Source organism: Oncorhynchus gorbuscha, unplaced genomic scaffold, assembly GCF_021184085.1.
Source record: "Oncorhynchus gorbuscha isolate QuinsamMale2020 ecotype Even-year unplaced genomic scaffold, OgorEven_v1.0 Un_scaffold_3091, whole genome shotgun sequence".
Taxonomy (NCBI): Eukaryota; Metazoa; Chordata; class Actinopteri; order Salmoniformes; family Salmonidae; genus Oncorhynchus; species Oncorhynchus gorbuscha.
The window spans coordinates 4,652-31,878 of record NW_025747433.1 but is presented as its reverse complement, the minus strand read 5'-3'; the positions used below and the strand labels follow the sequence as shown (position 1 = coordinate 31,878).

Here is a 27,227-nt window from a genome sequence, read left to right as displayed (position 1 = left end):
TTAACATACACTCTCTCCTCTCAGTTAACATACTCTCTCTCTCTCCTCTCAGTTAACATACACTCTCTCCTCTCAGTTAACATACTCTCTCTCTCTCCTCTCAGTTAACATACTCTCTCTCTCTCCTCTCAGTTAACATACTCTCTCTCTCTCCTCTCAGTTAACATACACTCTCTCTCTCCTCCTCTCAGTTAACATACACTCTCTCTCCTCCTCTCAGTTAACATACTCTCTCTCCTCTCAGTTAGCATACTCTCTCTCTCTCCCCTCAGTTAACATACTCTCTCTCTCTCTCCCCTCAGTTAACATACTCTCTCTCCTCTCAGTTAACATACACTCTCTCTCTCCTCCTCTCAGTTAACATACACTCTCTCTCTCCTCCTCTCAGTTAACATACTCTCTCTCTCTCTCCCCTCAGTTAACATACTCTCTCTCCTCTCAGTTAACATACACTCTCTCTCTCCTCCTCTCAGTTAACATACACTCTCTCTCTCCTCCTCTCAGTTAACATACACTCTCTCTCTTCCTCTCAGTTAACATACTCTCTCTCTCCTCCTCTCAGTTAACATACACTCTCTCTCCTCCTCTCAGTTAACATACTCTCTCTCCTCTCAGTTAACATACTCTCTCTCCTCTCAGTTAACATACTCTCTCTCTCCTCCTCTCAGTTAACATACACTCTCTCTCCTCCTCTCAGTTAACATACTCTCTCTCCTCTCAGTTAACATACTCTCTCTCCTCTCAGTTAACATACTCTCTCTCTCTCTCCTCTCAGTTAACATACTCTCTCATCCTCTCAGTTAACATACACTCTCTCTCATCCTCTCAGTTAACATACTCTCTCTCCTCCTCTCAGTTAACATACTCTCTCTCCTCTCAGTTAACATACTCTCTCTCCTCTCAGTTAACATACACTCTCTCTCTCATCCTCTCAGTTAACATACACTCTCTCTCTCCTCCTCTCAGTTAACATACACTCTCTCTTCTCAGTTAACATACAATCTCTCTCCTCCTCTCAGTTAACATACTCTCTCTCCTCTCAGTTAACATACTCTCTCTCTCTCCCCTCAGTTAACATACTCTCTCTCTCTCTCCCCTCAGTTAACATACTCTCTCTCCTCTCAGTTAACATACACTCTCTCTCTCCTCCTCTCAGTTAACATACACTCTCTCTCTTCCTCTCAGTTAACATACACACTCTCTCTCCTCCTCTCAGTTAACATACACTCTCTCTCTCCTCCTCTCAGTTAACATACTCTCTCTCTCTCTCCCCTCAGTTAACATACTCTCTCTCCTCTCAGTTAACATACACTCTCTCTCTCCTCCTCTCAGTTAACATACACTCTCTCTCCTCCTCTCAGTTAACATACTCTCTCTCTCTCTCCCCTCAGTTAACATACTCTCTCTCCTCTCAGTTAACATACACTCTCTCTCTCCTCCTCTCAGTTAACATACACTCTCTCTCTCCTCCTCTCAGTTAACATACACTCTCTCTTCTCAGTTAACATACAATCTCTCTCCTCCTCTCAGTTAACATACTCTCTCTCCTCTCAGTTAACATACTCTCTCTCTCTCCCCTCAGTTAACATACTCTCTCTCTCTCTCCCCTCAGTTAACATACTCTCTCTCCTCTCAGTTAACATACACTCTCTCTCTCCTCCTCTCAGTTAACATACACTCTCTCTCTCCTCCTCTCAGTTAACATACTCTCTCTCTCTCTCCCCTCAGTTAACATACTCTCTCTCCTCTCAGTTAACATACACTCTCTCTCTCCTCCTCTCAGTTAACATACTCTCTCTCTCCTCCTCTCAGTTAACATACACTCTCTCTCCTCCTCTCAGTTAACATACACTCTCTCCTCTCAGTTAACATACTCTCTCTCCTCCTCTCAGTTAACATACTCTCTCTCCTCTCAGTTAACATACTCTCTCTCCTCCTCTCAGTTAACATACACTCTCTCTCCTCCTCTCAGTTAACATACTCTCTCTCCTCCTCTCAGTTAACATACTCTCTCTCCTCCTCTCAGTTAACATACTCTCTCTCCTCCTCTCAGTTAACATACTCTCTCTCTCTCCTCTCAGTTAACATACTCTCTCTCCTCCTCTCAGTTAACATACTCTCTCTCCTCTCAGTTAACATACTCTCTCTCCTCTCAGTTAACATACACTCTCTCTCTCCTCTCAGTTAACATACTCTCTCATCCTCTCAGTTAACATACACTCTCTCTCATCCTCTCAGTTAACATACTCTCTCTCATCCTCTCAGTTAACATACTCTCTCTCCTCCTCTCAGTTAACATACACTCTCTCTCCTCCTCTCAGTTAACATACACTCTCTCTCTCTCCTCTCAGTTAACATACTCTCTCTCTCTCTCCTCTCAGTTAACATACACTCTCTCTCTCTCCTCTCAGTTAACATACTCTCTCTCCTCTCAGTTAACATACACTCTCTCTCTCTCCTCTCAGTTAACATACTCTCTCTCTCTCTCCTCTCAGTTAACATACTCTCTCTCCTCTCAGTTAACATACACTCTCTCTCTCATCCTCTCAGTTAACATACTCTCTCTCTCTCCTCTCAGTTAACATACACTCTCTCTCCTCCTCTCAGTTAACATACTCTCTCTCATCCTCTCAGTTAACATACTCTCTCTCCACCTCTCAGTTAACATACTCTCTCTCATCCTCTCAGTTAACATACTCTCTCTCTCTCCTCTCAGTTAACATACTCTCTCTCCTCTCAGTTAACATACTCTCTCTCCTCTCAGTTAACATACTCTCTCTCCTCTCAGTTAACATACTCTCTCTCCTCCTCTCAGTTAACATACTCTCTCTCCTCTCAGTTAACATACTCTCTCTCCTCTCAGTTAACATACTCTCTCTCCTCTCAGTTAACATACACTCTCTCTCCTCCTCTCAGTTAACATACTCTCTCTCATCCTCTCAGTTAACATACTCTCTCTCCACCTCTCAGTTAACATACTCTCTCTCATCCTCTCAGTTAACATACTCTCTCTCTCTCCTCTCAGTTAACATACTCTCTCTCCTCTCAGTTAACATACTCTCTCTCCTCTCAGTTAACATACTCTCTCTCCTCCTCTCAGTTAACATACACTCTCTCTCCTCCTCTCAGTTAACATACTCTCTCTCCTCCTCTCAGTTAACATACTCTCTCTCCTCCTCTCAGTTAACATACTCTCTCTCCTCCTCTCAGTTAACATACTCTCTCTCCTCCTCTCAGTTAACATACTCTCTCTCATCCTCTCAGTTAACATACTCTCTCTCTCTCCTCTCAGTTAACATACACTCTCTCTCCTCCTCTCAGTTAACATACACTCTCTCCTCTCAGTTAACATACTCTCTCTCCTCCTCTCAGTTAACATACTCTCTCTCATCCTCTCAGTTAACATACTCTCTCTCTCTCCTCTCAGTTAACATACTCTCTCTCATCCTCTCAGTTAACATACTCTCTCTCTCTCCTCTCAGTTAACATACTCTCTCTCTCTCCTCTCAGTTAACATACTCTCTCTCTCATCCTCTCAGTTAACATACTCTCTCTCCACCTCTCAGTTAACATACTCTCTCTCATCCTCTCAGTTAACATACTCTCTCTCATCCTCTCAGTTAACATACTCTCTCTCTCTCCTCTCAGTTAACATACTCTCTCTCATCCTCTCAGTTAACATACTCTCTCTCTCTCCTCTCAGTTAACATACTCTCTCTCTCATCCTCTCAGTTAACATACTCTCTCTCCACCTCTCAGTTAACATACTCTCTCTCTCTCCTCTCAGTTAACATACTCTCTCTCATCCTCTCAGTTAACATACTCTCTCTCTCTCCTCTCAGTTAACATACTCTCTCTCATCCTCTCAGTTAACATACTCTCTCTCTCTCCTCTCAGTTAACATACTCTCTCTCTCATCCTCTCAGTTAACATACTCTCTCTCCACCTCTCAGTTAACATACTCTCTCTCATCCTCTCAGTTAACATACTCTCTCTCTCTCCTCTCAGTTAACATACTCTCTCTCCTCTCAGTTAACATACTCTCTCTCCTCTCAGTTAACATACTCTCTCTCCTCTCAGTTAACATACTCTCTCTCCTCCTCTCAGTTAACATACTCTCTCTCCTCCTCTCAGTTAACATACTCTCTCTCCTCTCAGTTAACATACACTCTCTCCTCTCAGTTAACATACACTCTCTCTCATCCTCTCAGTTAACATACACTCTCTCTCATCCTCTCAGTTAACATACTCTCTCTCATCCTCTCAGTTAACATACTCTCTCTCATCCTCTCAGTTAACATACTCTCTCTCATCCTCTCAGTTAACATACTCTCTCTCTCTCCTCTCAGTTAACATACACTCTCTCTCCTCCTCTCAGTTAACATACACTCTCTCTCCTCCTCTCAGTTAACTTACACTCTCTCTCCTCCTCTCAGTTAACATACACTCTCTCCTCCTCTCAGTTAACATACTCTCTCTCTCCCTCTCAGTTAACATACACTCTCTCCTCTCAGTTAACATACTCTCTCTCTCTCCTCTCAGTTAACATACACTCTCTCCTCTCAGTTAACATACTCTCTCTCTCTCCTCTCAGTTAACATACTCTCTCTCTCTCCTCTCAGTTAACATACTCTCTCTCTCTCCTCTCAGTTAACATACACTCTCTCTCTCCTCCTCTCAGTTAACATACACTCTCTCTCCTCCTCTCAGTTAACATACTCTCTCTCCTCTCAGTTAGCATACTCTCTCTCTCTCCCCTCAGTTAACATACTCTCTCTCTCTCTCCCCTCAGTTAACATACTCTCTCTCCTCTCAGTTAACATACACTCTCTCTCTCCTCCTCTCAGTTAACATACACTCTCTCTCTCCTCCTCTCAGTTAACATACTCTCTCTCTCTCTCCCCTCAGTTAACATACTCTCTCTCCTCTCAGTTAACATACACTCTCTCTCTCCTCCTCTCAGTTAACATACACTCTCTCTCTCCTCCTCTCAGTTAACATACACTCTCTCTCTTCCTCTCAGTTAACATACTCTCTCTCTCCTCCTCTCAGTTAACATACACTCTCTCTCCTCCTCTCAGTTAACATACTCTCTCTCCTCTCAGTTAACATACTCTCTCTCCTCTCAGTTAACATACTCTCTCTCTCTCCTCTCAGTTAACATACACTCTCTCTCCTCCTCTCAGTTAACATACTCTCTCTCCTCTCAGTTAACATACTCTCTCTCCTCTCAGTTAACATACTCTCTCTCTCTCTCCTCTCAGTTAACATACTCTCTCATCCTCTCAGTTAACATACACTCTCTCTCATCCTCTCAGTTAACATACTCTCTCTCCTCCTCTCAGTTAACATACTCTCTCTCCTCTCAGTTAACATACTCTCTCTCCTCTCAGTTAACATACACTCTCTCTCTCATCCTCTCAGTTAACATACACTCTCTCTCTCCTCCTCTCAGTTAACATACACTCTCTCTTCTCAGTTAACATACAATCTCTCTCCTCCTCTCAGTTAACATACTCTCTCTCCTCTCAGTTAACATACTCTCTCTCTCTCCCCTCAGTTAACATACTCTCTCTCTCTCTCCCCTCAGTTAACATACTCTCTCTCCTCTCAGTTAACATACACTCTCTCTCTCCTCCTCTCAGTTAACATACACTCTCTCTCTCCTCCTCTCAGTTAACATACTCTCTCTCTCTCTCCCCTCAGTTAACATACTCTCTCTCCTCTCAGTTAACATACACTCTCTCTCTCCTCCTCTCAGTTAACATACACTCTCTCTCTTCCTCTCAGTTAACATACACACTCTCTCTCCTCCTCTCAGTTAACATACACTCTCTCTCTCCTCCTCTCAGTTAACATACTCTCTCTCTCTCTCCCCTCAGTTAACATACTCTCTCTCCTCTCAGTTAACATACACTCTCTCTCTCCTCCTCTCAGTTAACATACACTCTCTCTCCTCCTCTCAGTTAACATACTCTCTCTCTCTCTCCCCTCAGTTAACATACTCTCTCTCCTCTCAGTTAACATACACTCTCTCTCTCCTCCTCTCAGTTAACATACACTCTCTCTCTCCTCCTCTCAGTTAACATACACTCTCTCTTCTCAGTTAACATACAATCTCTCTCCTCCTCTCAGTTAACATACTCTCTCTCCTCTCAGTTAACATACTCTCTCTCTCTCCCCTCAGTTAACATACTCTCTCTCTCTCTCCCCTCAGTTAACATACTCTCTCTCCTCTCAGTTAACATACACTCTCTCTCTCCTCCTCTCAGTTAACATACACTCTCTCTCTCCTCCTCTCAGTTAACATACTCTCTCTCTCTCCCCTCAGTTAACATACTCTCTCTCCTCTCAGTTAACATACACTCTCTCTCTCCTCCTCTCAGTTAACATACTCTCTCTCTCCTCCTCTCAGTTAACATACACTCTCTCTCCTCCTCTCAGTTAACATACACTCTCTCCTCTCAGTTAACATACTCTCTCTCCTCCTCTCAGTTAACATACTCTCTCTCCTCTCAGTTAACATACTCTCTCTCCTCCTCTCAGTTAACATACACTCTCTCTCCTCCTCTCAGTTAACATACTCTCTCTCCTCCTCTCAGTTAACATACTCTCTCTCCTCCTCTCAGTTAACATACTCTCTCTCCTCCTCTCAGTTAACATACTCTCTCTCTCTCCTCTCAGTTAACATACTCTCTCTCCTCCTCTCAGTTAACATACTCTCTCTCCTCTCAGTTAACATACTCTCTCTCCTCTCAGTTAACATACACTCTCTCTCTCCTCTCAGTTAACATACTCTCTCATCCTCTCAGTTAACATACTCTCTCTCATCCTCTCAGTTAACATACTCTCTCTCCTCCTCTCAGTTAACATACACTCTCTCTCCTCCTCTCAGTTAACATACACTCTCTCTCTCTCCTCTCAGTTAACATACTCTCTCTCTCTCTCCTCTCAGTTAACATACACTCTCTCTCTCTCCTCTCAGTTAACATACTCTCTCTCCTCTCAGTTAACATACACTCTCTCTCTCTCCTCTCAGTTAACATACTCTCTCTCTCTCTCCTCTCAGTTAACATACTCTCTCTCCTCTCAGTTAACATACACTCTCTCTCTCATCCTCTCAGTTAACATACACTCTCTCTCTCATCCTCTCAGTTAACATACACTCTCTCTCTCCTCCTCTCAGTTAACATACACTCTCTCTTCTCAGTTAACATACAATCTCTCTCCTCCTCTCAGTTAACATACTCTCTCTCCTCTCAGTTAACATACACTCTCTCTCCTCCTCTCAGTTAACATACACTCTCTCTCTCTCTTCTCAGTTAACATACACTCTCTCTCTCTCTTCTCAGTTAACATACACTCTCTCTCTCTCTTCTCAGTTAACATACAATCTCTCTCTCTCCTCTCAGTTAACATACTCTCTCTCCTCTCAGTTAACATACACTCTCTCTCTCTCCTCTCAGTTAACATACTCTCTCTCTCTCTCCTCTCAGTTAACATACTCTCTCTCCTCTCAGTTAACATACACTCTCTCTCTCATCCTCTCAGTTAACATACACTCTCTCTCTCATCCTCTCAGTTAACATACACTCTCTCTCTCCTCCTCTCAGTTAACATACACTCTCTCTTCTCAGTTAACATACAATCTCTCTCCTCCTCTCAGTTAACATACTCTCTCTCCTCTCAGTTAACATACACTCTCTCTCCTCCTCTCAGTTAACATACACTCTCTCTCTCACTTCTCAGTTAACATACACTCTCTCTCTCTCTTCTCAGTTAACATACACTCTCTCTCTCTCTTCTCAGTTAACATACACTCTCTCTCTCTCTTCTCAGTTAACATACACTCTCTCTCCTCCTCTCAGTTAACATACTCTCTCTCTCTCTCCTCTCAGTTAACATACTCTCTCTCTCTCCTCTCAGTTAACATACACTCTCTCTCTCTCTCCTCTCAGTTAACATACACTCTCTCCTCCTCCTCTCAGTTAACATACACTCTCTCTCTCCTCTCAGTTAACATACACTCTCTCTCTCTCTCCTCTCAGTTAACATACACTCTCTCCTCCTCCTCTCAGTTAACATACACTCTCTCTCTCCTCTCAGTTAACATACACTCTCTCTCTCTCTCCTCTCAGTTAACATACACTCTCTCTCCTCCTCTCAGTTAACATACACTCTCTCCTCCTCCTCTCAGTTAACATACACTCTCTCTCTCTCCTCTCAGTTAACATACTCTCTCTCTTCTCAGTTAACATACTCTCTCTCTCTCTCCTCTCAGTTAACATACTCTCTCTCTCTCCTCTCAGTTAACATACACACTCTCTCTCTCTCCTCTCAGTTAACATACACTCTCTCCTCCTCCTCTCAGTTAACATACACTCTCTCTCTCCTCCTCTCAGTTAACATACACTCTCTCTCTCCTCTCAGTTAACATACACTCTCTCTCATCCTCTCAGTTAACATACACTCTCTCTCATCCTCTCAGTTAACATACACTCTCTCTCATCCTCTCAGTTAACATACTCTCTCTCTCATCCTCTCAGTTAACATACACTCTCTCTCCTCCTCTCAGTTAACATACACTCTCTCTCATCCTCTCAGTTAACATACTCTCTCTCTCCTCCTCTCAGTTAACATACACTCTCTCCTCCTCTCAGTTAACATACACTCTCTCTCATCCTCTCAGTTAACATACTCTCTCTCTCATCCTCTCAGTTAACATACACTCTCTCCTCTCAGTTAACATACACTCTCTCTCATCCTCTCAGTTAACATACTCTCTCTCATCCTCTCAGTTAACATACTCTCTCTCCTCCTCTCAGTTAACATACTCTCTCTCCTCCTCTCAGTTAACATACTCTCTCTCCTCCTCTCAGTTAACATACTCTCTCTCATCCTCTCAGTTAACATACTCTCTCTCTCTCCTCTCAGTTAACATACACTCTCTCTCCTCCTCTCAGTTAACATACTCTCTCTCTCTCCTCTCAGTTAACATACACTCTCTCTCCTCCTCTCAGTTAACATACTCTCTCTCATCCTCTCAGTTAACATACTCTCTCTCATCCTCTCAGTTAACATACTCTCTCTCATCCTCTCAGTTAACATACACTCTCTCCTCTCAGTTAACATACTCTCTCTCCTCCTCTCAGTTAACATACTCTCTCTCATCCTCTCAGTTAACATACTCTCTCTCATCCTCTCAGTTAACATACTCTCTCTCCTCCTCTCAGTTAACATACTCTCTCTCCTCTCAGTTAACATACTCTCTCTCCTCCTCTCAGTTAACATACTCTCTCTCCTCTCAGTTAACATACACTCTCTCCTCTCAGTTAACATACACTCTCTCTCATCCTCTCAGTTAACATACACTCTCTCTCATCCTCTCAGTTAACATACTCTCTCTCATCCTCTCAGTTAACATACTCTCTCTCATCCTCTCAGTTAACATACTCTCTCTCATCCTCTCAGTTAACATACTCTCTCTCCTCCTCTCAGTTAACATACTCTCTCTCCTCTCAGTTAACATACACTCTCTCCTCCTCTCAGTTAACATACTCTCTCTCATCCTCTCAGTTAACATACTCTCTCTCATCCTCTCAGTTAACATACTCTCTCTCATCCTCTCAGTTAACATACTCTCTCTCCTCCTCTCAGTTAACATACTCTCTCTCCTCCTCTCAGTTAACATACTCTCTCTCCTCTCAGTTAACATACTCTCTCTCCTCCTCTCAGTTAACATACTCTCTCTCCTCTCAGTTAACATACACTCTCTCCTCTCAGTTAACATACACTCTCTCTCATCCTCTCAGTTAACATACACTCTCTCTCATCCTCTCAGTTAACATACTCTCTCTCATCCTCTCAGTTAACATACTCTCTCTCATCCTCTCAGTTAACATACTCTCTCTCATCCTCTCAGTTAACATACTCTCTCTCTCTCCTCTCAGTTAACATACACTCTCTCTCCTCCTCTCAGTTAACATACACTCTCTCTCCTCCTCTCAGTTAACTTACACTCTCTCTCCTCCTCTCAGTTAACATACACTCTCTCCTCCTCTCAGTTAACATACTCTCTCTCTCTCCTCTCAGTTAACATACTCTCTCTCTCTCCTCTCAGTTAACATACACTCTCTCCTCTCAGTTAACATACACTCTCTCCTCTCAGTTAACATACTCTCTCTCTCTCCTCTCAGTTAACATACTCTCTCTCTCTCCTCTCAGTTAACATACACTCTCTCTCTCCTCCTCTCAGTTAACACACACTCTCTCTCATCCTCTCAGTTAACATACTCTCTCTCATCCTCTCAGTTAACATACTCTCTCTCATCCTCTCAGTTAACATACTCTCTCTCTCTCCTCTCAGTTAACATACACTCTCTCTCCTCCTCTCAGTTAACATACACTCTCTCTCCTCCTCTCAGTTAACTTACACTCTCTCTCCTCCTCTCAGTTAACATACACTCTCTCTCTCCTCCTCTCAGTTAACACACACTCTCTCTCATCCTCTCAGTTAACATACTCTCTCTCATCCTCTCAGTTAACATACTCTCTCTCATCCTCTCAGTTAACATACTCTCTCTCATCCTCTCAGTTAACATACTCTCTCTCTCTCCTCTCAGTTAACATACACTCTCTCTCCTCCTCTCAGTTAACATACACTCTCTCTCTCCTCTCAGTTAACATACACTCTCTCCTCTCAGTTAACATACTCTCTCTCTCTCCTCTCAGTTAACATACTCTCTCTCTCTCCTCTCAGTTAACATACACTCTCTCTCTCCTCCTCTCAGTTAACATACTCTCTCTCTCTCCTCTCAGTTAACATACTCTCTCTCTCTCCCCTCAGTTAACATACTCTCTCTCTCTCTCCCCTCAGTTAACATACTCTCTCTCCTCTCAGTTAACATACACTCTCTCTCTCCTCCTCTCAGTTAACATACACTCTCTCTCTCCTCCTCTCAGTTAACATACTCTCTCTCTCTCTCCCCTCAGTTAACATACTCTCTCTCCTCTCAGTTAACATACACTCTCTCTCTCCTCCTCTCAGTTAACATACACTCTCTCTCTCCTCCTCTCAGTTAACATACACTCTCTCTCTTCCTCTCAGTTAACATACTCTCTCTCTCCTCCTCTCAGTTAACATACACTCTCTCTCCTCCTCTCAGTTAACATACACTCTCTCCTCTCAGTTAACATACTCTCTCTCCTCCTCTCAGTTAACATACTCTCTCTCCTCTCAGTTAACATACTCTCTCTCCTCTCAGTTAACATACACTCTCTCTCTCCTCTCAGTTAACATACTCTCTCATCCTCTCAGTTAACATACACTCTCTCTCATCCTCTCAGTTAACATACTCTCTCTCCTCTCAGTTAACATACTCTCTCTCCTCTCAGTTAACATACACTCTCTCTCTCCTCTCAGTTAACATACTCTCTCATCCTCTCAGTTAACATACACTCTCTCTCATCCTCTCAGTTAACATACTCTCTCTCCTCCTCTCAGTTAACATACTCTCTCTCCTCTCAGTTAACATACTCTCTCTCCTCTCAGTTAACATACACTCTCTCTCTCATCCTCTCAGTTAACATACACTCTCTCTCTCATCCTCTCAGTTAACATACACTCTCTCTCTCCTCCTCTCAGTTAACATACACTCTCTCTTCTCAGTTAACATACAATCTCTCTCCTCCTCTCAGTTAACATACTCTCTCTCCTCTCAGTTAACATACTCTCTCTCTCTCCCCTCAGTTAACATACTCTCTCTCTCTCTCCCCTCAGTTAACATACTCTCTCTCCTCTCAGTTAACATACACTCTCTCTCTCCTCCTCTCAGTTAACATACACTCTCTCTCTCCTCCTCTCAGTTAACATACTCTCTCTCTCTCTCCCCTCAGTTAACATACTCTCTCTCCTCTCAGTTAACATACACTCTCTCTCTCCTCCTCTCAGTTAACATACACTCTCTCTCTTCCTCTCAGTTAACATACTCTCTCTCTCCTCCTCTCAGTTAACATACACTCTCTCTCCTCCTCTCAGTTAACATACACTCTCTCCTCTCAGTTAACATACTCTCTCTCCTCCTCTCAGTTAACATACTCTCTCTCTCTCCTCTCAGTTAACATACACTCTCTCCTCTCAGTTAACATACACTCTCTCCTCTCAGTTAACATACTCTCTCTCCTCTCAGTTAACATACTCTCTCTCCTCTCAGTTAACATACTCTCTCTCCTCTCAGTTAACATACACTCTCTCTCTCTCCTCTCAGTTAACATACTCTCTCTCTCTCTCCTCTCAGTTAACATACACTCTCTCTCTCTCCTCTCAGTTAACATACTCTCTCTCCTCTCAGTTAACATACACTCTCTCTCTCTCCTCTCAGTTAACATACACTCTCTCTCTCTCCTCTCAGTTAACATACACTCTCTCCTCTCAGTTAACATACTCTCTCTCCTCTCAGTTAACATACTCTCTCTCCTCTCAGTTAACATACTCTCTCTCCTCTCAGTTAACATACACTCTCTCTCTCTCCTCTCAGTTAACATACTCTCTCTCTCTCTCCTCTCAGTTAACATACACTCTCTCTCTCTCCTCTCAGTTAACATACTCTCTCTCCTCTCAGTTAACATACACTCTCTCTCTCTCCTCTCAGTTAACATACTCTCTCTCTCTCTCCTCTCAGTTAACATACTCTCTCTCCTCTCAGTTAACATACACTCTCTCTCTCATCCTCTCAGTTAACATACACTCTCTCTCTCATCCTCTCAGTTAACATACACTCTCTCTCTCCTCCTCTCAGTTAACATACACTCTCTCTTCTCAGTTAACATACAATCTCTCTCCTCCTCTCAGTTAACATACTCTCTCTCCTCTCAGTTAACATACACTCTCTCTCCTCCTCTCAGTTAACATACACTCTCTCTCTCTCTTCTCAGTTAACATACACTCTCTCTCTCTCTTCTCAGTTAACATACAATCTCTCTCCTCCTCTCAGTTAACATACTCTCTCTCTCTCTCCTCTCAGTTAACATACTCTCTCTCCTCCTCCTCTCAGTTAACATACACTCTCTCTCTCCTCTCAGTTAACATACACTCTCTCTCTCTCTTCTCAGTTAACATACACTCTCTCTCCTCCTCTCAGTTAACATACTCTCTCTCTCTCTCCTCTCAGTTAACATACACTCTCTCCTCCTCCTCTCAGTTAACATACACTCTCTCTCTCCTCTCAGTTAACATACACTCTCTCTCTCTCTCCTCTCAGTTAACATACACTCTCTCCTCCTCCTCTCAGTTAACATACACTCTCTCTCTCCTCTCAGTTAACATACACTCTCTCTCCTCCTCTCAGTTAACATACACTCTCTCTCTCTCTCCTCTGTTAACATACACTCTCTCCTCCTCCTCTCAGTTAACATACACTCTCTCTCTCCTCTCAGTTAACATACACTCTCTCTCCTCCTCTCAGTTAACATACACTCTCTCCTCCTCCTCTCAGTTAACATACACTCTCTCTCTCTCCTCTCAGTTAACATACTCTCTCTCTTCTCAGTTAACATACTCTCTCTCTCTCTCCTCTCAGTTAACATACTCTCTCTCTCTCCTCAGTTAACATACACACTCTCTCTCCTCCTCTCAGTTAACATACTCTCTCTCCTCTCAGTTAACATACTCTCTCTCCTCTCAGTTAACATACACTCTCTCTCTCCTCTCAGTTAACATACTCTCTCATCCTCTCAGTTAACATACACTCTCTCTCATCCTCTCAGTTAACATACTCTCTCTCTCTCCTCTCAGTTAACATACTCTCTCTCCTCTCAGTTAACATACACTCTCTCCTCTCAGTTAACATACACTCTCTCTCTCATCCTCTCAGTTAACATACACTCTCTCTCTCATCCTCTCAGTTAACATACACTCTCTCTCTCCTCCTCTCAGTTAACATACACTCTCTCTTCTCAGTTAACATACACTCTCTCTCCACCTCTCAGTTAACATACTCTCTCTCTCCACCTCTCAGTTAACATACTCTCTCTCTCCTCCTCTCAGTTAACATACTCTCTCTCCTCTCAGTTAACATACTCTCTCTCTCTCCCCTCAGTTAACATACTCTCTCTCTCTCCCCTCAGTTAACATACTCTCTCTCCTCTCAGTTAACATACACTCTCTCTCTCCTCCTCTCAGTTAACATACACTCTCTCTCTCCTCCTCTCAGTTAACATACTCTCTCTCTCTCTCCCCTCAGTTAACATACTCTCTCTCCTCTCAGTTAACATACACTCTCTCTCTCCTCCTCTCAGTTAACATACACTCTCTCTCTTCCTCTCAGTTAACATACTCTCTCTCTCCTCCTCTCAGTTAACATACACTCTCTCTCCTCCTCTCAGTTAACATACACTCTCTCCTCTCAGTTAACATACTCTCTCTCCTCCTCATAGTTAACATACTCTCTCTCCTCTCAGTTAACATACTCTCTCTCTCTCCTCTCAGTTAACATACACTCTCTCCTCTCAGTTAACATACACTCTCTCCTCTCAGTTAACATACTCTCTCTCCTCTCAGTTAACATACTCTCTCTCCTCTCAGTTAACATACTCTCTCTCTCTCCTCTCAGTTAACATACACTCTCTCCTCTCAGTTAACATACACTCTCTCCTCTCAGTTAACATACTCTCTCTCCTCTCAGTTAACATACTCTCTCTCCTCTCAGTTAACATACTCTCTCTCCTCTCAGTTAACATACACTCTCTCTCTCCTCTCAGTTAACATACTCTCTCTCTCTCCTCTCAGTTAACATACACTCTCTCTCTCCTCTCAGTTAACATACTCTCTCTCCTCTCAGTTAACATACACTCTCTCTCTCCTCTCAGTTAACATACTCTCTCTCTCTCCTCTCAGTTAACATACACTCTCTCTCTCCTCTCAGTTAACATACTCTCTCTCTCTCCTCTCAGTTAACATACACTCTCTCTCTCTCCTCTCAGTTAACATACTCTCTCTCTCTCCTCTCAGTTAACATACACTCTCTCTCTCTCCTCTCAGTTAACATACTCTCTCTCTCTCCTCTCAGTTAACATACTCTCTCTCTCTCTCCTCTCAGTTAACATACTCTCTCTCCTCTCAGTTAACATACACTCTCTCTCTCTCATCCTCTCAGTTAACATACACTCTCTCTCTCATCCTCTCAGTTAACATACACTCTCTCTCTCCTCCTCTCAGTTAACATACACTCTCTCTTCTCAGTTAACATACAATCTCTCTCCTCCTCTCAGTTAACATACTCTCTCTCCTCTCAGTTAACATACACTCTCTCTCCTCCTCTCAGTTAACATACACTCTCTCTCTCTCTTCTCAGTTAACATACACTCTCTCTCTCTCTTCTCAGTTAACATACAATCTCTCTCCTCCTCTCAGTTAACATACTCTCTCTCTCTCTCCTCTCAGTTAACATACACTCTCTCTCCTCCTCTCAGTTAACATACACTCTCTCCTCCTCCTCTCAGTTAACATACACTCTCTCTCCTCCTCTCAGTTAACATACACTCTCTCCTCCTCCTCTCAGTTAACATACACTCTCTCCTCCTCCTCTCAGTTAACATACACTCTCTCTCTCCTCTCAGTTAACATACACTCTCTCTCCTCCTCTCAGTTAACATACACTCTCTCTCTCTCTCCTCTCAGTTAACATACACTCTCTCCTCCTCCTCTCAGTTAACATACACTCTCTCTCTCCTCTCAGTTAACATACACTCTCTCTCCTCCTCTCAGTTAACATACACTCTCTCTCTCTCCTCTCAGTTAACATACTCTCTCTCTTCTCAGTTAACATACTCTCTCTCTCTCTCCTCTCAGTTAACATACTCTCTCTCTCTCCTCTCAGTTAACATACACACTCTCTCTCTCTCCTCTCAGTTAACATACACTCTCTCTCTCCTCCTCTCAGTTAACATACACTCTCTCTCTCCTCCTCTCAGTTAACATACACTCTCTCTCTCCTCCTCTCAGTTAACATACACTCTCTCTCTCCTCCTCTCAAGTCCTCACATGTTCCATCTAGTCAACACAAGTTATCACATGTTCCATCTAGTCAACACAAGTCATCACATGTTCCATCCAGTCAACACAAGTCATCACATGTTCCATCTAGTCAACACAAGTCATCACATGTTCCATCTAGTCAACACAAGTCATCACATGTTCCATCTAGTCAACACAAGTCATCACATGTTCCATCTAGTCAACACAAGTCATCACATGTTCCATCCAGTCAACACAAGTCATCACACGTTCCATCCAGTCAACACAAGTCATCACACGTTCCATCCAGTCAACACAAGTCATCACACGTTCCATCCAGTCAACACAAGTCATCACATGTTCCATCCAGTCAACACAAGTCATCACATGTTCCATCCAGTCAACACAAGTCATCACATGTTCCATCCAGTCAACACAAGTCATCACATGTTCCATCCAGTCAACACAAGTCATCACATGTTCCATCCAGTCAACACAAGTCATCACATGTTCCATCCAGTCAACACAAGTCATCACATGTTCCATCTAGTCAACACAAGTCATCACATGTTCCATCTAGTCAACACAAGTCATCACATGTTCCATCTAGTCAACACAAGTCATCACATGTTCCATCTAGTCAACACAAGTCATCACATGTTCCATCTAGTCAACACAAGTCATCACATGTTCCATCTAGTCAACACAAGTCATCACATGTTCCATCTAGTCAACACAAGTCATCACATGTTCCATCCAGTCAACACAAGTCATTACACGTTCCATCCAGTCAACACAAGTCATCACACGTTCCATCCAGTCAACACAAGTCATCACACGTTCCATCCAGTCAACACAAGTCATCACATGTTCCATCCAGTCAACACAAGTCATCACATGTTCCATCCAGTCAACACAAGTCATCACATGTTCCATCCAGTCAACACAAGTCATCACATGTTCCATCCAGTCAACACAAGTCATCACATGTTCCATCCAGTCAACACAAGTCATCACATGTTCCATCCAGTCAACACAAGTCATCACATGTTCCATCTAGTCAACACAAGTCATCACATGTTCCATCTAGTCAACACAAGTCATCACATGTTCCATCTAGTCAACACAAGTCATCACATGTTCCATCTAGTCAACACAAGTCATCACATGTTCCATCTAGTCAACACAAGTCATCACATGTTCCATCTAGTCAACACATGTTCCATCTAGTCATCACATGTTCTATCTAGTCATCACATGTTCCATCCAGTCAACACAAGTCATCACATGTTCCATCTAGTCAACACATGTTCCATCTAGTCAACACATGTTCCATCTAGTCAACACATGTTCCATCTAGTCAACACAAGTCCTCACATGTTCCATCTAGTCAACACATGTTCCATCTAGTCAACACAAGTCCTCACATGTTCCATCTAGTCAACACAAGTCATCACATGTTCCATCTAGTCAACACAAGTCATCACATGTTCCATCTAGTCAACACAAGTCATCACATGTTCCATCTAGTCAACACAAGTCATCACATGTTCCATCTAGTCAACACAAGTTATCACATGTTCCATCTAGTCAACACAAGTCATCACATGTTCCATCCAGTCAACACAAGTCATCACATGTTCCATCTAGTCAACACAAGTCATCACATGTTCCATCTAGTCAACACAAGTCATCACATGTTCCATCTAGTCAACACAAGTCATCACATGTTCCATCTAGTCAACACATGTTCCATCTAGTCATCACATGTTCCATCCAGTCAACACAAGTCATCACATGTTCCATCTAGTCAACACATGTTCCATCTAGTCAACACATGTTCCATCTAGTCAACACATGTTCCATCTAGTCAACACAAGTCCTCACATGTTCCATCTAGTCAACACATGTTCCATCTAGTCAACACAAGTCCTCACTTGTTCCATCTAGTCAACACAAGTCATCACATGTTCCATCTAGTCAACACAAGTTCCATCTAGTCAACACAAGTCATCACATTACACCCAGTAAACACAAGTCATACTGTATGTTAATGGTTGCATTTGACTTGACAGTGTCTAAGGCTGCTGTGACTGAGTATAAAGTGGAAGCAGGAGACAGAATACTAATATTCACCTGTAGAAGGTCATCACTCAGCACCTCAGTCTTCTCGGCTCTGTGGAGGAAAACACACAAGAGGTCAAAGGTCAGATAGGCAGACATAATAGGGTGTATTCATTACAGAGAGTTCCAATAGAAGTGTAGTGTGTAGATCAGAAATGCTAGCCTGGTTAAACCTGACTGAACTGTGCGCTCACCAGAAACAATGGTGAGTGCAGCGTTCAGTCTGGTTCAACCAGGCTACAGAAACACTTCTCTGTTGTAAAGAATAGAGAATGGTGTCAGTTCTATACTTTGCATTTCTACCTGCAACATGGTGGTATTTAAGATATCGTATGGTATGGAAAGGCCAACTGAGCCCAACTGTAGTGCAGGTCCTGTGTCAGAGTTGTGTCAGATCACACTCTCTCACCGTTTATAAGACTTCTCTACTGATTAAAACAACTATGCAATTCCAGGAATGACTGAAGGACTTAATATGTGAACTATTGTGGTACTGTAGTGGTGCTGTAGTGGTGCTGTAAGCCTGCAACTCCACTGCACTTCATTTCAACTTAGCAAGAGTAAAGTTGCAGTGGAAAGAGAACGAACAGAGATTGTCTGGGTAAACAGTGTCTCTCTCCACTTCTCCATCTCTGAGCCAATACTACAACAGGTAATGAAGACTAGCCTGTCTTACTGATTAGGGGCAAGTCATAGGTAACGTCATAGCTAACGTTGCACTTTATTTCTCTAGACAACGCAGCCGGCAGCCCTACAGCAACAAAATACGTTCTGCTATGCTATGAGTGGTCTGGGCCTGGGTCGACGAGAGAAAGAAAGCCTTCAGGAAACTCACCCTGGACTACCCTGCACAACAAACGTCACAAGTAGACCTAACTCACTCATACACACCGACACTCCACACCTCTGCCTGTGGCTGTTTCCAGGGAGAGGGCCTGTTAGATCCTACCCCTGTTAGAACACACACTTCCTGTTTCCTGAATTCCAGCATTTGTTATGGCAACAGCAGGAGGTGAGAGGTCTGTTGATGTCTCAAACATGTAATACCCACCAGTCAACTAGTATGTTGGAGGAGAGAGGAGTGGAGAGTTTACTGACATTATTCCAAAACCAAAATGCACTATCCCATACAGCTGTGGTTTCTTGGCACTGTGACAGACTTAAAGCCATTCAAATGTTCTTGAGACCCAATAAGCAAAAACTGTTCGTCGACGCAATCTAGCGTTCAGCAACAACGAATCAGGTGCAAGAGAAACCCATATTGATCTTCCTGATCCACCTTTTGGGAAACACATCCTACCAATCGTAACACCATCATTTACTGTGGAAAGAAATAACAGCCAAAATTCTCCATAGACCTATCCCTACATCTGTAATAACACACAGTTCCCTTTAATCCAGTGGAGTGGTGGTCCCTGCACTAGATTTTCCCAGCACTTAACAAAAGACAGACCTAAAGTGTGTTGGGAAGTGAAGTGATCATTAGCTCACCATTTATAGGGTTCTGATAGTGATGTGATCATTAGTTCACCATTTATAGGGTTCTGATAGTGAAGTGATCATTAGTTCACCATTTAGAGGGTTCTGATAGTGACGTGATCATTAGTTCACCATTTAGAGGGTTCTGATAGTGACGTGATCATTAGTTCACCATTTAGAGGCTTCTGATAGTGATGTGATCATTAGCTCACCATTTAGAGGGTTCTGATAGTGATGTGATCATTAGCTCACCATTTAGAGGGTTCTGATAGTGATGTGATCATTAGCTCACCATTTAGAGGGTTCTGATAGTGATGTGATCATTAGCTCACCATTTACAGGGTTGTGATAGTGAAGTGATCATTAGCTCACCATTTAGAGGGTTGTGATAGGGAAGTGATCATTAGCTCACCATTTAGAGGGTTCGGATAGTGAAGTGATCATTAGCTCACCATTTAGAGGGTTCGGATAGTGAGAAGTGATCATTAGCTCACCATTTAGAGGGTTGTGATAGTGAAGTGATCATTAGCTCACCATTTAGAGGGTTGTGATACTGCTGAGCCGGCAGGATGGCTACAGAAACTTAGGTCCTCCCCACTCACACGTGTGCACGTACAGGCACACACACACACCATCTTCCCCAGAGGGCACTCTCCTCTTACTGGAGTCTGGGCCAACAACCTACAGTAATGCTCATTGGGATCAATTAACCCCCTCACACACACACACATCTATTACCTAATACTGTTGTAACCCACTGAAATAATACCTTACCATACCCTGCACATTACTGTACCAAGCCCCTGCTTTACTGTAAATGCTACCGCTGGTATACAGTACACCAAATAGAAACTGTGTCTATGATCTATCCCACTGAAAGTAGCAGAATTGTATAAAATTGATAGTTCAGCGATTTTATGTATTGACATGTTTGCTCCCTTACCTAAAAAGCAGTCTATGGACAAGGAGTGACTGAAATCTACACTTTGGTTTTTGTTAAATCGCTGAGCCATCCCTTTAATTGGTGAAGTTTAAAGTCCACCAGAGAGACTAGGGATGGATATATCTTAATCTGTAAAGGCCACATAAATCAAGCCCTGATATCATCTAGACCAGACAAATGACAGCTCAAACCAGAATATCCACACAGACCATGCAGTAAAGTGTCATGTTACTGAGAAGACATGGCCATTGGTTGGCCTGGGGAGGTAGGAAGCTAAGAGCTGAACAAAGAAATCTATAATGAATTAGCATTGATTTGAGCTAGAATAGCTGCATTGAGCTAGCAGGCATTATTCTAAGAATAGACATCTTGATTGCATTGCTACAGTCAGGACCCTGGGAGAAGAGAGACTATAACACTGAAAAAGAAATGAAACATATGTAGAAAGATCAGACCAATCGACTCATTAGAGTCAACCACCCCATACATCCACTTCTCAGGTCATTCAATTTAGCTTCATATCAGCTTACCATCTTAATATGCTGAGTAATGGTTACATATAGACTTGGGTTAGAAAGACATTGCTTCCTCTTTATTGACTTTATCCACGGCTTTGTTACAGAGACTCTCTGTCAAGCTTCTAAACAGGAACCCACTGCTCTCTGTCTAGCAGGTCGGTTATCTATCCATCCAGTCACTGGAACATGTTAGCCAGTGTCTGCTGAAGATACTCTGTTCTGGGGGTAAGTTTCAATGCCTCAGGGCAACATGGTTATGGATAAACTGAGGGGTTGTGGGCTTGGTGGTGCAGCAGTCATGCACCAGCAAAGACCTAATCAAGCCTATTCATCTCATGGGAGGGACATACCATCCTATTTATCTCTTGTGGTTCAACTCTTTACTCTGTGGTCTACATATTCAACAACTTTACACTGTGGTCTACATATTCAACAACTTTACACTGTGGTCTACATATTCAACAACTTTACACTGTGGTCTACATATTCAACTACTTTACCCTGTGGTCTACATATTCAACTACTCTTTACACTGTGGTCTACATATTCAACTACTCTTTACACTGTGGTCTACATATTCAACTACTCTTTACACTGTGGTCTACATATTCAACTACTCTTTACACTGTGGTCTACATATTCAACTACTCTTTACACTGTGGTCTACATATTCAACTACTCTTTACACTGTGGTCTACATATTCAACTACTCTTTACACTGTGGTCTACATATTCAACTACTTTACACTGTGGTCTACATATTCAACTACTTTACACTGTGGTCTACATATTCAACCACTCTTTACACTGTGGTCTACATATTCAACTACTTTACACTGTGGTCTACATATTCAACTACTTTACACTGTGGTCTACATATTCAACTACTCTTTACACTGTGGTCTACATATTCAACTACTTTACACTGTGGTCTACATATTCAACTACTCTTTACACTGTGGTCTACATATTCAACTACTTTACACTGTGGTCTACATATTCAACTACTGTAATGTACTTCGTCTGTTGTTTGTAGAGAGTCATAACGAAATGCAGCGTGTAGGTTACTCATGACTTTTAATGAAGATAAAGCGGTACATGAAAATAACTGAAAATACGAAAACAACAAACAAGTGAAACTAATACAGCCTATCTGGTGACTAACACAGAGACAGGTACAATCACCCACGAAATACAACGCGCACTCAGGCTGCCTAAATACGGTTCCCAATCCGAGACAACGAGAATCAGCTGACTCCAATTAGGAATCGCCTCAGGCAGCCAAGCCTAACTAGACACACCCCTAATAATACACACTCCCAATTAATACAACCCCAATACGAAATACAACATATAAACCCATGTCACACCCTGGCCTACCCAAGCATATAACAAAACACAAGATACAATGACCAAGGCGTGACAGAACCCCCCCCTAAGGTGCGGACTCCGGGACGCACCTCAAGAGCATAGGGAGGGTCCGGGTGGGCGTCTGTCCATGGTGGCGGTTCTGGCTCGGGACGTGGACCCCACTCCATAAATGTCCTAGTTCCTCCCCTTCGCGTCCTAGGATAATCCACCTTCTCCGCCGACCATGGCCTAATAGTTCTCACCCTGATCCCCACATAACTGAGGGGCAGCTCGGGACAGAGGGGCAGCTCGGGACAGAGGGGCAGCTCGGTACAGAGGGGCAGCTCGGGACAGAGGGGCAGCTCAGGATAGAGGGGCAACTCAGGATAGAGGGGCAACTCAGGATAGAGGGGCAACTCAGGATAGAGGGGCAACTCAGGATAGAGGGCAACTCAGGATAGAGGGCAACTCAGGACAGCGGGGCAGCCCGGGACAGAGGGGCAACTCGGGATAGAGGGGCATCTCAGGACAGCAGGGCAGCTCAGGACAGAGGGGCAGCCCGGGACAGAGGGGCAGCCGGGACCGAAGCAGCCCAGTACTGAGGGGAAGCCCGGTACTGAGAGGGAGCCCAGTACAGAGAGGAAGCCTAGTACTGAAAGGAAGCTCAATACTGAGAGGAAGCTCAGGCAGGTAGTAGGCTCCGGTAAATCCTGGCTGGCTGGTGGACCTGGATGATTAAGGTTGTCTGGCCGATCTAGAAGATCTTGGCAGACTGGCACTTCTGGCGGATCCTGGCAGACTGGCACTTCTGGCGGATCCTGGCAGACTGGTGACGCTGGGCCGACTGGCGGCGCTGGGCAGACAGGAGACTCCAGCAGCGCAGGAGAGGAGAAAGGCTCTGGCTGCGCTGAACAGGCGGGAGACTCCAACAGCGCAGGAGAGGAGAAAAGCTCTGGCTGCGCTAAACAGGTGAGGCGCTGGACGCGCTGGGCCGACTGGGAGCACTGGTGGCGCTGGACAGACAGGAGACTCCGGCAGCACAGGAGAGGAGAAAGGCTCTGGCTGAGCTGAACAGGCGAGGCGCACTGGACGCGCTGGGCCGACTGGTAGCACTGGTGGCGCTGGACAGACAGGATATTCCGGCAGCGCAGGAGAGGAGAAAGGCTCTGGCTCCGCTAAACAGGCGAGGCGCACTGGAGGCCTGGTGCGTGGTGCTGGAACTGGTGGTACTGGCGCGAGGACACGCACAGAAAGCCTGGTGCGGGGAGCTGCTACCGGAGGACTGGTGTGTAGAGGTGGCTCTGGATAGACCGGACCGTGCAGGCGCACTGGAGCTCTTGAGCACCGAGCCTGCCCAAGCTTACCTGGCTCGATGCCCACTCTAGCCCGGCCAATAGGAAGGGCTGGTATGAGTCGCAGCTGGCTCTGCACCCATTTAACATTTACATTACATTTAAGTCATTTAGCAGACGCTCTTATCCAGAGCGACATACAAATTGGTGCATTCACCTTATGACATCCAGTGGGACAGTCACTTAACAATAGTGCATCTAAAACTTAGGGGGGGGGTGGGGTGAGAGGGATTACTTAACCTATCCTAGGTATTCCTTAAAGAGGTGGGGTTTCAGGTGTCTCCGGAAGGTGGTGATTGACTCCGCTGTCCTGGAAACACCGTGCGCTCCATAGCATAACACGGTGCCTGCCCGGTCTCTCTAGCCCAACGGTGAGCACAGGGAGTATGCACAGGTTTCCTACCTGGCATAACTATTCTCCCTTTTAGCCCCCCCAATACATTTTTTGGGGTGACTTTCCGGTTTCCAACTGCGTCGCAGTGCTGCCTCCTCATACTCGCGCCTCTCACTTTAGCTACTTCTATTTCCTCCTTGGGACTGCGATATTCTCCCGGCTGCGCCCAGGGTCCTTGACCGTCTAATATCATCTCCCAAGACCAGAAGTCCTCATATTGCTGCTCCTCACAATTAACAGGGAGAGTAGGCTCAGGTCTGACTCCTGACTCTGCCACTCTCTCTCTGCGCTTTCCCCGTTACCTACGGTTTTCGCTCTGTATAGCCGTGCTTTCCTTTTCGATTCCATCAGTGTATAGCCCTCTTCGCATTGCTGTAGGGAATCCCAGGCGGGCTCCTGCACTCGCTCTGGGTCAGCCGCCCACCTGTCGATTTCTTCCCACGTCGTATAATCCCTGCTTCTGCCGTCCATAGCGTCCTCCTTCAGATCCTGCCAGTTCACACGATGCTCGGTCTGTGAATCGTGGTGGGCGATTCTGTAATGTACTTCGTCTGTTGTTTGTAGAGAGTCATGCCGAAATGCAGCGTGTAGGTTACTCATGACTTTTAATTAAGATAAAGCGGTACATGAAAATAACTGAAAATACGAAAACAACAAACAAGTGAAACTAATACAGCCTATCTGGTGACTAACACAGAGACAGGTACAATCACCCACGAAATACAACGCGCACTCAGGCTGCCTAAATACGGTTCCCAATCCGAGACAACGAGAATCAGCTGACTCCAATTAGGAATCGCCTCAGGCAGCCAAGTCTAACTAGACACACCCCTAATAATACACACTCCCAATTAATACAACCCCAATACGAAATACAACATATAAACCCATGTCACACCCTGGCCTACCCAAACATATAACAAAACACAAGATACAATGACCAAGGCGTGACAACTACTTTACACTGTGGTCTACATATTCAACTACTCTTTACACTGTGGTCTACATATTCAACTACTTTACACTGTGGTCTACATATTCAACTACTCTTTACACTGTGGTCTACATATTCAACTACTTTACACTGTTGTCTACATATTCAACTACTCTTTACACTGTTGTCTACATATTCAACTACTCTTTACACTGTGGTCTACATATTCAACTACTCTTTACACTGTGGTCTACATATTCAACTACTTTACACTGTGGTCTACATATTCAACTACTCATTACACTGTGGTCTACATATTCAACTACTTTACACTGTGGTCTACATATTCAACTACTTTACACTGTTGTCTACATATTCAACTCCTCTTTACACTGTGGTCTACATATTCAACAACTTTACACTGTGGTCTACATATTCAACTACTCTTTACACTGTGGTCTACATATTCAACTACTCTTTACACTGTTGTCTACATATTCAACTACTCTTTACACTGTGGTATACATATTCAACTACTCTTTACACTGTGGTCTACATATTCAACTACTCTTTACACTGTTGTCTACATATTCAACTACTTTACACTGTTGTCTACATATTCAACTACTTTACACTGTTGTCTACATATTCAACTACTCTTTACACTGTGGTCTACATATTCAACTACTCTTTACACTGTTGTCTACATATTCAACTACTCTTTACACTGTGGTCTACATATTCAACTACTATTTACACTGTTGTCTACATATTCAACTACTCTTTACACTGTTGTCTACATATTCAACTACTCTTTACACTGTGGTCTACATATTCAACTACTCTTTACACTGTTGTCTACATATTCAACTACTCTTTACACTGTGGTCTACATATTCAACTACTCTTTACACTGTTGTCTACATATTCAACTACTCTTTACACTGTTGTCTACATATTCAACTACTCTTTACACTGTGGTCTACATATTCAACTACTCTTTACACTGTGGTCTACATATTCAACTACTCTTTACACTGTGGTCTACATATTCAACTACTCTTTACACTGTTGTCTACATATTCAACTACTCTTTACACTGTGGTCTACATATTCAACTACTCTTTACACTGTTGTCTACATATTCAACTACTCTTTACACTGTTGTCTACATATTCAACTACTCTTTACACTGTGGTCTACATATTCAACTACTCTTTACACTGTTGTCTACATATTCAACTACTCTTTACACTGTTGTCTACATATTCAACTACTCTTTACACTGTTGTCTACATATTCAACTCCTCTTTACACTGTTGTCTACATATTCAACAACTTTACACTGTGGTCTACATATTTGGTGATGCAGAGCTGCTATGTCCTCAGAGCTAATACATAGCAAACGTGTTATTAATGCAGTATACTACACATACTTTAAGCTTGGTAACAGAAATTAAGATATGGAGGAAAGGAATGCAAAACAGACTGACCACATTAGCCAGTAACATACTGCTGCAATTTGACAAGTGTAGGAAATAACTGCTGATGCTCTTATCACTATGCTAACCTGTAACGCATATAGGCTCACCACATACACAGATAAATATAAACAGACATGCACTGGTGTACACACACACAAACATAGGCTACTCACACACATACACAAGTACACCCCCCCCCCTCCACACACGTGTAGGCCAATCCCACGTATACACACAAATATATATATTAAATATAAACACATACACGAGTGTGCTCAAATACACACACAAAAACACTTGTAGGCTACTCACACTCACACACAAAACACATATACCCCCTTCATGCAAGCACACCTACACACAGTGACCTCCCATTGACTCAGGTCTGCAAACTACATTACAATCTGTATCAATCTGTATCAAAGATATGATGAGTATTCCAGCAGTCTTTCACCAGACCATAGGCACAGTGAGGGAGGTGTTCTACAGCTTCACCACTCTGGTGAAATAGAAAGACCCTAATTCATTCACTGGAAACGACAGAGGGACACTTTAAAAGTCTTCGTTTAGTGTTATGTGAACATATCTACAGTAAAACTAATCAAGCCTAAATTAATACTGGTTATACTCATCTATG

At 43.4% G+C, this 27,227-nt stretch overlaps 1 long non-coding RNA gene across 1 annotated transcript in view; it reads right to left on the bottom strand.

Annotated features, from left to right (window-relative positions):
* Positions 1 to 18,308, bottom strand: part of LOC124027318 — a 42,693-nt gene extending 24,385 nt beyond the window's left edge. Inside the window, exon 1 of the long non-coding RNA XR_006837390.1 lies at positions 18,149 to 18,308. This is a non-coding gene — a long non-coding RNA (uncharacterized LOC124027318). The remainder of the gene's footprint in view (positions 1 to 18,148) is intronic.
* Positions 18,309 to 27,227: the final 8,919 nt, after the last annotated feature.